Source organism: Drosophila novamexicana, unplaced genomic scaffold (assembly GCF_003285875.2).
Source record: "Drosophila novamexicana strain 15010-1031.04,08,12 unplaced genomic scaffold, DnovRS2.1 tig00001429-arrow-arrow-pilon, whole genome shotgun sequence".
In the NCBI taxonomy this organism is placed as follows: domain Eukaryota; kingdom Metazoa; phylum Arthropoda; class Insecta; order Diptera; family Drosophilidae; genus Drosophila; species Drosophila novamexicana.
This window is the reverse complement of record NW_020824857.1, coordinates 169,449-183,377: the sequence shown is the minus strand read 5'-3', so window position 1 is coordinate 183,377 and position 13,929 is coordinate 169,449. Positions and strand designations below refer to the sequence as shown.

General features: G+C 36.0%; 1 pseudogene; it reads right to left on the bottom strand.

The window, feature by feature from the left end:
- Positions 1 to 11,277: 11,277 nt before the first annotated feature.
- Positions 11,278 to 13,473, bottom strand: LOC115767631 (annotated as a pseudogene).
- Between the last annotated feature and the right edge of the window lie 456 nt (positions 13,474 to 13,929).

The window sequence follows — 13,929 nt, the reverse complement described above, 5'->3', positions numbered from 1 at the left end:
TTTGGAGTACACCGGTTCGTTATTTACTGCCCGAATCGTGGCAATGACAGCGGTGTTGAAAGGGAGAGCTTCGTTAGCTGTTGAAAAAGCTTTTTCCTTTTCATTATCATACTCTTAAATTCCTTCTTAACCGAGTCCTTAGGTTGACGTTTACTGTATTCAGTGCGCTGCCTAGACTTAGAAAATGAGTCAACCTCCATCGGTTGTGGTTAGTCTGTTCTTGAGGGTTGCCCTTTAGGCGCTTGACAAAATGAGTGTTCCTGATCCTGATCCTGATTTTGGTCTTCTTTGTATGAAAAAACAATTTGTTTTTCAGGATATCTTGACCAAGCTCGGCATTTATTAGTTTTACTAAACTCCCTATATATAGGCAAAATCCTATTGAGATCGAACCACTATATCATATAGCTGTGATAGGAACGATCGGTAGAAAACCAGGTTTTTGATGAAAAACTTTTTCTGGTTATTAAAATATCTTGACCAAACTCGGCATTTACTATTTTCCTGTCTTTTCGGCGAGGCGCTTATTTGAAAATTTGCGTCCTCGTTATAATTATGTAATTGAGCATGTCTCTCGTTATTGTTTTGATTTTTATACCCTGAACCCATCAAAAATGGCTATAAGGGTATATTGTATTTGTGCAAAATCCAAATGTATGTAACAGGCAGAAGGAAGCTTCTCCGACCCCAGTATATATATTCTTGATCAGCATCAATAACGGAGTCGATCTAGCCATGTCCGTCTGTCTGTTCGTCCGCCCGTTCGTATGTATGAACGCAAGGATCTCAGAACCTATAAGAGCCAGAGACTTGAAATTTTAGATGTAGGTCCTCCTAGTGCCTGCGCAGATCGAGTTTGCTTCCGATAATCGATTACTTACTCCGTTTCCAAGCAATCGATAAAAATTGATATAGATTTTGGTAAATAATAAGAGCTACAGTCACCAAACTTGACATAGCTTCTAAACTAGAATATACATATGCATTTGATGTTGGAAGAAGAGGGTTCAGGGTATCCCCTAGTCGGGAGTTCTCGACTTGAGCCTCTTACTTGCGGTTGTTAATATCGATGCGTCCAGGCTTGTTATCTCGTGGTCTATATTCCCGATTTTGATATTGTTTTTTCTATTTTCTTGTCAGATATATATTTCTCTTTCTTTTAGTGCCCATTCTAGGTCCTCTCGAAGGTTGGTTGGTCTCATGGACCGAACAGTAGCTCTTAATGGACCCCTAATTCCTGACAGAAACAAATTAAGACATATGTCTGCAAATAAGTTTTTCTTGGTTTTTATCAATAAGGGTTCAGATTCCTTTGTTTCGGTTAATCTGATTTCACAGACTTTGTCGTATAAAACGCGTAGGGACGATCCCCCTTGAACTAAATTATGTAATTCATACATAAGAGTGGGTTCATCTCTTTTATCTGCGCAATATGCAATAAGTGCCTCTTTAATCTCGTCCCAGTTGAGGCTAGCTTCGGCTTCTATGATAGCCTCGTTGGCTTTGCCCTCAGTGTTGCTCCTAATTGCTTTTAAGAGCATCTGCCCATAAGGGGTCTGATCGGTTCCTCAAAAAAGTAGAAGAATTTCTTCCTCGCTCAGTGTCTTAGGGTTACCGTCGAATGATGGTAGAAATCGGGTCACGTTTAAGCTGGTATCGTGTCCATTTGGTTTCTTAATGCCTCTTATTGATTAAAAGGAGGCGAACTTGATATTGACGTCATTGGAGTGTTGTCGTCCGCTCTAACAAATCTAACGTCCGAAAGGCTAGAACTGATTTTTTGTATACTTCTGGTGTTTGGGATGAGTCTTTTTAATAAATTGGGAATTTCTGCGTTTGCAGAGACTTGTCTTTGAAATGTAGCACCACTTGCCTTATATTCGAACTTGTTGTGTCTTGTAGGCGACTTGTTCGCTGGGTTTGATAATGTGTTGCTGCCTTTCAACTGCAACTTTTTAAAACTGCATTGACGCCTTTGGCTATGTAAGGCGCACTGAAATACATATCCAATTGCAGCTGTTTTCGAACCAATTTTGCGAGGGAAGTTTCTTTTGTTTTGAAACATCTTGTTGCGTTGAAAATTTTAAGTCGCTCTGATATACCGTTTCGGTTGCAAACGGTTTTGCCTCACTATTTGTACCACATTTTATATTTAAATTTATATTTGTTTTGCAGCTGTTTTTGCAGTTCTTTTCAAGATATTTTGACTAAACTCGGCATTTATTAGTTTAACTATACTCCTAATATATAGGCAAGATTAAGATCGGACCGCTATATAATTTAGCTGCCATTGGACCGATCGGTCGAAAATTAAGTTGTTGTATGAAAAAAACATTTTGTTTTTCAAGATATCTGGACCAAAATCGGCATTGATTTATTGAAAAAATAAAAAAATTTGGGCCATTTCGAAATAGTAGAGTCCGCTAGGATAAAGGACATATTGTACTTTATGCCCCGTCAACCTGTCCTCAGGCCGGAAATTCTGACGACCTAATTGCGCAACGCATTTGACGCTTCGTGCAAGTCCAGTAACGTCGTCTCATAAATCAGAGTTCGCAGCCGCGATCAGTGGTTCGCATCACGTTTAGGGTGGACTCATTAGAGCACTTCGGGTTCTCTGACGCATCCAATCGAGCTTATGGTGGAGCGATTTAAGCTTGCGTGCGTAATAAAGACGGTGCGCTTTCAGTGCGCCTAGTGACTGTCAAGTGCAAGGTCGCTCCAGTCAGAGTGGCTTCCTTGCCCCGCTTAGAGCTGCAAGGAGCACTTTTAATTGCGAGACTTATGGCAAAGACTCCACAATTGGGCTCAACCGGGTAGCTGCAATACGAAAGTTAAGCAATATTCAGGATTGGTATAAAGTTGAGTCAAAATTAAACCCAGTAGATATTGTACCCAGGGGATTGTAACCAACGAACTTGAACAATGCAACCTTATGGTGGGAGTTACACTCATCGAATCAATTTACATGCCGGGGCTCAATCGTTATGCGCATTCTTGCGGCAGAAATATTAGATCATTAATTGCAGAAAATTGGCTCGTAATGCGATACGAGCTTGCATTACCTGCTTTCGACTTCGACCTGTCTTGGGCAATCAGGGACTAGACTTCGCAGGACCACTTTGGATGCATTTTAATTTAGCTGTGTTCGTATGTTTCCTGACGAAGGCATTCCATATAGAGATCATGTTGGACTTGACTGCCAACGCCTTCATAGCGGCACTTAAACGGTTCTTTGGCAGACGTGGACTAAGCTCCGACCTGTTCTGCGACAACGCCACTAACTTTCTAGGCGCTTCACGACAACTGGTCAAAAGTTTTGACAAGTGTGTTATCAACGACACGATCAGGCAACGATGAGTCAAATTTCATTTTATCCCACCACGCTACCTCACTTTGGAAGGTTATGGGAGAGCGCCGTAAAGGTTGCGAAGCAGCTGCGGGTCCACTGCGTAAACAGAACGGCACTCAACTACGAGGATCTCTCATCAGCAGTTACGCAGGTGGAAGCCGTGATTAATTCGAGGCCGCTGTATCCCTTATCATCACATTTTGGTTGGCCGCCCACTCAATGCGCTAGTGGAACCATTTGACTGAGCACTGGTCAAACTATCGCTGACCAACCATTAGAAGAGGATTCTCGTAGTACACCACATGTTTTGAAGTCGCTGAAAAACTAAGTACCTGCCCTTGATGCACGAACGCTCAAAATGGAGGACAGCTGCGAGCAACGTTCAGATTGGAAGTCTTGTTTTGATCGCCGAAGACAACGTACCAGGCCAATGGTAACTAGGAATACTGTCAAAATTACATCCCGGATGCGATGGTGCACTGCGTGTCGTGACTCTCAAGACCAAGACGGGGTTTCTCAAGCCCAATGTACATAGAGTTTGCCCCTTGCCACTGGAGTCAACAATAGATGGTGTTTTGGAAGGCGCTTCCAAGGCGGCGAGTATGTTCGCGCAACAATGTAGTATAAAGTATTTAGTAAAGATGTCAGCGCTATTTATTATTTTTGCTTACATTCCTTGAAATGTTAATTGAATTGAATAACTATCGATTTTGTCGATAGATGTATTGTACATTGAACTGTAATCAGTTTCGGAGTAGAGTAAAAGAGTTGAAGCGGATCTGATGGGCATTTCTGCTAGGAATGAAATTTTCCTTTTAATTAATAATTTCCCTGTACTCTAGCTCGAATGCAGGGTATAATAATCTAGTTTGCTATATTAATTAAGAAATAATAATATATATATTAAACAATAAATAGGAATACAATAATAGGAATAAGAAAGTAAGAAGATTGTTAATAGAGTAAAGAAATGTAAGCTAGATATAAAGAGTGTTAAGTAGATAGGACAAAGAGAAAAGTAATGGGAAATCACCGACACGGTGGGGGAACATTTTTCAGCCTGTCCGGCAAGCTATGCCCCTGCTAATAGCTGGGAATGGTCAGTGACTTCCGGAAGGAATCCTGAAAGCATTGATTTTATTAGTGGCAGAGAAAGTTCGGAAGAGAAAACGTGATGCAAACTATTGTAATTTTTATACAGCACGCGGAAAGGATTGTGCATAGCGTAGTCTGTTGTGCACGTGGAAAGAAAAAATGGTCGATAATTTCTGGCTGGTCTAGCCGGAACACAGAGTTGATGACGCCCTAGCAGAAAAGGAGAATCTATATCGCCAACAATCAACTTATGTAGGAAGACAACACCGAGAATTGTCTTACGGTTGGTTAACGACGGAAGATTAAGAAGTAGTCTGCTGGAGTAGGATGGCAACCGAAGATTAGGGTCCCAATTTAAAGCAAAAACAAGAAATTGCTTCTGAACAGATTCAATACGATCCTGGCTATTGTTATACTGTGGAGACCAGATGCAAGAGCAGTATTCAAGGATAGGGCGAACAAGAGAGATGTACAGAAGTTTTGTTATAAAAGGATCGTTAAACTCTTTAGACCATCGTTTAATGAATCCAAGTACACATTTTGCCTAATTAACGATGGTATCTATGTGAAGATTGAAAAAGAGTTTAGAATCAAAAATAACGCCTAGATCCTTTACTGTTAGTAAATAGGTATTCTCGTTGCAAATAGGTATTCTCGATTGAATAACTGACAAGATGAGGTGTAGTACGAATAAAGGTCATAAACATACACTTTGAACAATTTAGATGCAATTGAACACCATAGTTGCATAGCGTTCAAATCGTCTTGTAGACGAGAATGATGCAGGGGATTTGTGTATGATAGAAAAAGTTTGACATCGTCCGCATACATGAGTACACGGGCATGTGATATGACAGAGGGGAGATCATTTATAAAAAGGGTAAAGAGTAAAGGTCCAAGATGACTACCTTGAGGAACACCAGAAGTAACGTGAACCCGTTTAGAGGTAGTCAGCCTCGGCATTAACCTTTACCTTTAAAATAAGAATTAATCCAAAGCAAAAGAGACAGGGGGAAACCTATTCGGTCAAGTTTAAAAAGTAAAATGTCATGGTGCACAGAGTCAAACGCCTGAAGTCAGTGTAAACGACATCAGTTTGCATTTTCGAAAGGAAAGCATCATTTACCAAGGAAGTAAACTCAAGCAGATTGATCGTAGTTGACCAATTCTTTACGAATCCATGTTGAACAGGAGAAACAACTGATTTGCAGAAATCGCTTTAATTCTCCCTATAATTATTATTTTTAAATTTTCAAATTTAATAATCTGATCAACAACTTCAATTACTTTCATTCTAATTTTATTAATGAATGAAATCAAGGAATACTAAACTGATCTTAATAAATAATAGGGTTGTAGTTCATTATAATATTTGATTTGTATTTAAAAAGTATTAATTTTTCAGTCTACCTTATATTAATCTATGAATATGAAGCGATTTATTGCATTTAGTTTCGACCAAATCTTAGGTAATTTTACGCTTATTTTTTGAAGCCTTGAAGGCAAACTATAGGCTTATCACTGTTAATGCTAGAATTGAGCTTTTACTCCAATTAACGAAGTATGGTAATCAAGTAAAAGCTGCCAACGTTTTTCTTTTAATGGTTAAATTCCATTTATACTTCTAATTATATAGTATCAAATAAAACTTTACATTTTCATTGTAAAAATAAAATTTTTATTTTATAAATTTCTAAAATAAATTCACTATATTTAAAGATTAAATAATCTTCCCACCATCTTCAGTGTTGTACTCTTAATATAAGTTATTTAAATATAAAAATAAAAAAAATTTACTAAAATTAAAATTGTTGGTTATATAATGTTTTTAAAGTGGAACTAAACAGGAAACTGAACCGGATTAATAGGCTTTTCTTTTTATTACGCATCTGTACGTCTACATTGATCGGCAGTTCATAAGCGACAGACCAATGGTATACTTAAGAATAAGAATAAGCACAAAGCAAAACAAAAGACTTAAGTGTGACCAGGATTCAAATATTAGTTGTTGCCGAAAAACTTATGCATATTTCAATACTCCTTCTCAACAATTACATACTTGAAAACTTATTAATAACAATTCATTTCATTAATACATTTTACATGCTTGTTCTTTTGCAAATTTTTAGTTAGTACATCGGCAATCATATCATTAGTACCTATATATTTAACATCTATTTCGTTCTTAGAATATAGCTCGCGTACATGGTGAAACTTTATGTCGATGTGCTTACTACGTTTATGTAAAATTGGATTTTTAGCTAAGCACTGTGCGCTTTGATTATCGCAATACAATAAAATAGGCTTGGTTTCAATAAATTCCATTTCATGCAACAATTTTTTAATATATGTTGCTTCCCTTGCTGCGGTAGATAAGGCAATATATTCGGCTTCAGTGCTGCTTAACGCCACCAGACTTTGTTTCTTCGATTCCCACGAAATCGCGCTGCCTGCACCAATGAAGACATATCCACTATATGATTTCCGATCTGCAGCATCGTTCGCCCAGTCTGCGTCGACGTATCCATAGATCTGCTTGCCAGTATCCTGATAATGAAGTCTCATATTAGCCGTGCCTTTTAAATACCTTAGCACACGCTTCGCTGCAACTTCATGCTCCTTGTGAGGGCTGGTATTTCGTTGTGCCAGTTTCGCTACCGAATGTAGTATGTCCGGCCTGGTTGTTATGGCTAAATACATCAAAGAACCTATCAATGATTGGTAGCTCTTTTCATTAACCATCTCGCAGTTGACGTCATCACATTTGACTTGGTGACCTGCATCCAGTGGTGTAGCTACAGGCCTACACGTTGACATGCCCCAAGTATGTAGCATTTGTTCCACATACTGCTTGTGGCCGATTGTTATGCTTCCAGTCTCCCCTTCGCGCTCAATTTCTATGCCCAAGAAATGGTTGATCTGGCCGCCATCAACAATGTCGAATTCCCTGGCAATGGACGCTTTGATTTTCAACAATTCGTCTTTATTTGAGCTGGCAAGTAAAATATCATCAACATAAACTGCAATTATATTAATTTTACCTTGCCCATTGCGTATATATACACAGGGCTCGCTGACACATGGAGTAAAACCCAGTTTTTTCAAGACTGCGTCCAGTCTACTGTTTCACTCTCTACCGTTTTGCTTTAGCCCATAGAGAGATTTTTTTAGTTTCAAGACTTTATCAGGGAATTCATCGCTGACGAATCCGTCCGGTTGTTTCATATAAACTTCCTCTGAAAGCTCACTATTCAGGTAGGCAGTAGACACGTCCATCTGATGCACAAACAACTTATGTTCGACTGCCAATGCCATAATCATTCGTACAGACGAGTATCTCACAACTGGAGAGAATGTCTCAAAGAAATCAACGCCATATCGCTGCGCACATCCTTTGGCAACTAATCTTGACTTAAAGCGCTCTACATAGCCATCCTTGTCAACTTTTATGCCAAAGACCCATTTGCAGCCTATCGCTTTCTTATTCGCTGGCAATTCCACAAGCTCCCAAGTCTTATTGTCTTCAAGTGCTTTTATCTCCTTCTGAATCGATGCTGACCATTCTTGGCTCATTTCTGACTCATTTGCTTCGCTTAAATTTTCAGGAATGACGATTTCCTCTGCCTTCAGCATATTCAGACAGTTATACTGCTTGCGGGGTCTACCTGGTTTTCCAGTTTTTATCTTTCGTGGACGCCCTGGACCACGAGCTTCACAGTTTACGGGCGGTTCTGCATCATCACTTTTTGCACTCTCATACTCGTCAGTGTCTTCCCTTTCAGTATGTTGCCCTCCGATTTCAATCTCTGCCTGTGTCTGCAGGACATTCTCAGCCTCAGCCTGCTGATTTACTGTTGCACAATCATCAAACAGCACTGTTTCTTTTTTATCGCTTGCAGATCCACCTAAATTATTTTCTATAAAAATAACTTCTCTGCTTTCGACAACTTTCTTCGACTCTGGACAAAATAGGCGATATGCTTTTGCTGCCATCGAATAGCCAACCATTACATATTCGATTCCCTTTGGACTAAACTTATTTCTGTGCCCTTTCTTTAAGACAATTGCTTTTGAGCCGAAAACCTTCAAATGCGATACAGACGGTTTCTTGCCAGTCCAAACCTCGAATGGTGTTTTGTTAGCCAATGTCTTGGTTTCTGACCTGTTGCGTAAGTATACTGCAGTCCCTACTGCCTCACCCCATAGTGTTTCATCTACGCCCGAGTGTACTAGCATACTTCTGGCCATCTCTACCAGTGTGCGATTTGCTCGCTCAGCAACTCCATTTTGCTGCGGAGTATAGGGTACTGTCAGTTGTCTTTTAATTCCGTGTTCTGACAAGAATTTTTCAAATTCATGACTAACATACTCGCGCCCGTTATCGCTTCGAATTGATTTTACCTTTTTGCCGCATTGTCTCTCGGCAAACAAAACAAAGTCCTTAAACGCGCTTAATATTTGGTCGCGAGACTTCAAAAAATACACAACTGTGTGACGTGAGTAATCGTCAATAAATGTTGCAAAGTATCGTGCGCCCCCGGCAGACGGTTTGCTAATTGGTCCACAAATGTCAGTGTGAATCAAACTCAATAATTGAGTCGCACGATTTTCAGAAGCTTTTGGAAATGGTTTTACACTTATTTTACTTTTTGCACAGGTTTCACACAAATCGTTTTTTATTTCAAAATTTTTATTGATTGATTTTAAGCCATGTACCATCTCACCACTTGCCATTTTCCTTAAACTGGCCAGATTTAAGTGTCCAAATCGATAATGCCATTTCCATAACTCAGTGCTGCTTGCCTTAGAGTACATACACTGTTTCATTTTAACATCAATGGTGAACAAATCACCTCTCTTGTATGCTCTCAGTATATTCACATTATCTCTGTCTTTTATCACTGCTCTGTCTTTATCAAAAGTAACTCTGTATCCTTTTTCTACAGCTTTTGATACCGATATGAAGTTTGCTTGCAACTCATTAACAAACAACACATTTTGCAGTTCAAGATAAAAATTTCCGACAGTAATACATACAGTACCAATGCCGTCGGCAACTATAAAATTTTCTCCTGCAAGCAATATTTTCTCTTTGTGCTCTCTAATATCTACAAACCATGACCTATCACAACACATGTGAGCAGTGGCGCCACTATCCAGACACCACGTCGATTTTGTCAAGTTGTCGCTTTTCTGCACATTCGCAAGTATGGCTAACGATCGCCTTATTTCAGCGTTTCTCTCTTTGCCTTCTTTACTTTTCTCGTTTTCCTTGCACTCAGCAATAAAATGACCTTCGCGGCCGCATCTATAACATTTTTTATTCCTTTTCGGATCTGTTTTCTGATGCGCATTTTTTGTACGCGACACAAATGCTTGCTGTATGCCATTACCCACTTCTTCGTTGTTTGCTTGTTGTCTTTGTCCTTCTTCAATAATTTTGATTTTCAAATCAGACAAGGACGGCAACTGTTCACGCGTTTCGATCGCTACAACAAAGTTTTCGAACTTTTTTCCTAATCCCGCTAACAGCAAAATTGTGAGCATGTCTTCATTTATATTCATTTCGATTTCTTTTAATTTTTCAACTATGTTGGAAAACTCATTTATATAGTTTTGCACACTTGCACCTTCTGGCATACTCAATCGAAGCAAACTTTTAAATAACGCAATTTTTCTTGCTGGCCCGCGCGGTTGATACACACTTATTAGCTTCTCCCATGCTTCTTTAGACGACACGCAATTTTTTATGAAATTAATCTGCGACGCTTTAACAGCCAGCAATATGTTTGCTAGTGCCTTTTCGTCCCGTGTATCAAACTGAGCCTTCTGTTCTTCGCTGTCACCTTCATTTTTAACGATTCTTCCGCATACTATCGGCCATAGATCATTTTGTACCAATATGCTTTTCATTTGCACTGACCACACCGCGTAATTTTCGTCATCCAACTTTTCGATGGAATATAACCCTTGTCCACTCATGTTTATAATTTTTTTTTTTTTTTTGTATAATCACACACAGTAATTAAGGTTAATCGCACAATTTCGTGTTTAGAGCCCTGGGCCCATAACCTGTTGGTTATATAATGTTTTTAAAGTGGAACTAAACAGGAAACTGAACCGGATTAATAGGCTTTTCTTTTTATTACGCATCTGTACGTCTACATTGATCGGCAGTTCATAAGCGACAGACCAATGGTATACTTAAGAATAAGAATAAGCACAAAGCAAAACAAAAGACTTAAGTGTGACCAGGATTCAAATATTAGTTGTTGCCGAAAAACTTATGCATATTTCAATAAAAATCCAGAATACTAATAATATTAAATAAATTTTTAAGTTATTATTATGAATTAAAAATAAAGTTTGAGAATAACCTAATAATTTTTTATATAAATGTTGACCTCCAAAATATTCTGATCAACCTTGATCAAATCTTTAACCAACAATTTGCCCATAATTTAAAGGATAAAAAATAGCTCCATAAGTACTAATATAAGGAATAAACCATATTGAACCTATAAAATTTGTTAAATTATATAAAATTATTGATTTATTAGTAGTGTATCAATTTCTTACTGAAATTAAATAACCAAATAAACCTCCAAAAATACATACAAATAAAGTTAATAATTAAAAAAAAAGGGAAACAAATTATATAAGGTACAGGAAAAATTAACCAATTTAATATTCTACCTCCAATAATTATATAACTAATAAACCTATTATTTCCCGTAATATAACTCAACTTTCATCATTTAATTCATTTAAACCTATACAATTTAAATCCCCAGTTATTGAATAATAAACTAAACGAAATGAACAAACAGTTAAGCCAGTTGACAAAAAGTATAAAAAAAAGAAAAAATTTTATTAATACTAATTATCACAATTTCTAAAATTATGTCCTTTGAAGAAAACCCTGCTAAAAAAGGCATACCACATAAAGCTAAATAAGATACATTAAAACAAGCATGGGGTAACAAGTGAAATATAGCTAGTTTATAAGAGCCTATAGATAAGATTCTTATTATTAATCCCAATTGACTTAAAAGTGGATAATGCAATAATTTTTTTTAAATCAAATTCAAAATTAGCTCCTAAACCTGCTATAAATATAGTTAAACCTGATAATAATAGTAAAAACTGTCCTATTCATGTATTTCTTAATAAAATATGAAGTCGAATTAATAAATACACTCCTGCAGTTACCAGTGTTGATGAATGAACTAAAACAGAAACAGGAGTTGGTGCAGCTATCGCTGCAGGTAACCATAATTTAATATTCATGCAATAGCCAATAATAAAGCTACATCCCGAATTCGATTTGATAAAGCTGTCAACATACCAGCATTATAAGATTAAATATTTTGAACATAAATAACTAAACAATATGAAACTAATCCTAAACCAACTCACCCTAATTTAAATTAGGTCTAATAATTAATATTATAGATAAAACAAATATTAAAGCTAGTATAATAAAACGATTAATATTAATATCTCCTTATATACACTTTTCTGTATAAAATAACTAAAGAAGAAATTATTAACACAAAAGATATAAATAATAAACTTATTCACTCAAACAAAAAAGTCATAGTAATTGATATAGAATTTAAAGAAAGTACTTTTCATTCAATAAAGTAAACTAAATTATTCAATAAAAAATAAAGTCTACAAAAAAAAATTAATCTAATAAAAATTAAATTTAAAAATCGAATTCTACAAATTGACGAATATTTCACGATCTAAAATGAATTACTCATATCACTAACACCACAAATTAGTATTTTTTTTAACTATTTAAATATAATCACAATAAACATATACCTCTTTTTATAATTAATAAATTTAAAGGTAATCAATGTAATATTAATAAATATTCAGGAATTTTACCTCTTCTTTAGAATAAGCCCCAGAAAAAATTTTTCCATGTTGACTAAATAAATATAAATATAAAGTATACGCTGCTCTAAAAAAAGATAATAAAGAAAGTATAATAATAGATCAAGAAACAATTCTATTTAATAAAGAAATTTCACCCAATAAATTTAATGTTGGAGGAGCTTCTATATTAGCTGATCTTAATAAAAATATAAATAAAAATAAAAATATATAAAATTGAATAATCCCTTATTAATTAATAAACTTCGTCTACCTAATCGCTCATAAGATACATTAGTGAGGAAGACACTCGGTTTGCCGACCATTAATAAATAAATAAATAAATAAATAATTAAATAACATACAGTTCTGATAACAATTCAATACTTCAACCACCAAGCTCAGAAGTTATCCGAAAAGTGGAACTAATAGTTTGCATCACGTTTTCTCTACCGAACTGTCTCTACCCCTAATAAAATCGTTGCTTTCAGGATACCTTCGGGAAGTCGCTGACCATTCCCAGCTATGAGCAGGTGCATAGCTTGCCGGACAGGCTACAAAATTTTCCCCTACCGGGTCGGTGATTTCCCATTACTTTTCTCTCTGTCCTATCTACTTAACACTCTTTACCTAACTTACATTGCTTTACTTTATTAACAATCTTCTTACTTTCATTTTTCCTATTTATTGTATTTTCTTTATTAATATAGCAAATTAAGATTATTTTAATGTTACTTGAGAACACTTTTTTCCTACTTACAACCTTCTGCTTAGATGTAGGCTCTAATAGAGTCACTGACAAAATTAGCTGTGAAAAGGGGCACAGCTGGCCGGACTGGCAATAAAACACCTCCATCGGTGCTTTTTAGAATATTGTATTCTTTAACTAGTCTTTTAGCATATAATTCTATTATCATATTGAATATTATTTTTTATTTAGGTTGAGGGTACCAACCTGAACGATTACAAGCTGGTATTTATTTATTATTTTATACTATTTGATAAATTAAATAGGATAAATAAATTTTTATTTAATAAATAATTTTATATTTAATGACCTATTATATTTTTGTTTAGTATGTTCATTTTTAGTAAAAATACCGATATTTTTAGTTCATTTGTGATTACCTTAAGCTCATGTTGAAGCTCTTGTTTCTGGTTCTATAATTTTAGCTGGGATTATATTAAAAATAGGAGGTTACGGTATATTACGGGTTTTATCAATTTTACAGGTAATAAGTTTAAAATATAGATTTATTTGAATTAGAATCAGATTAGTTGGGGGAGGATTAATTAGATTTGTGTGTTTATGTGAAACTGATTTAAAGGCTTTAATTGCTTATTCTTCAGTGGCTCATATAGGAATTGTATTAGCAGGACTTTTAACTATATCTTATTGAGGGCTAAGTGGGTCTTATAGATTAATAATTGCTCATGGGCTTTGTTCATCTGGGTTATTTTGTTTAGCTAATGTATCTTATGAGCGATTAGGTAGACGAAGTTTATTAATTAATAAGGGATTATTAAATTTTATATATTTTTATTTATATTTTTATTAAGATCAGCTAATATAGAAGCTCCTCCAACATTAAATT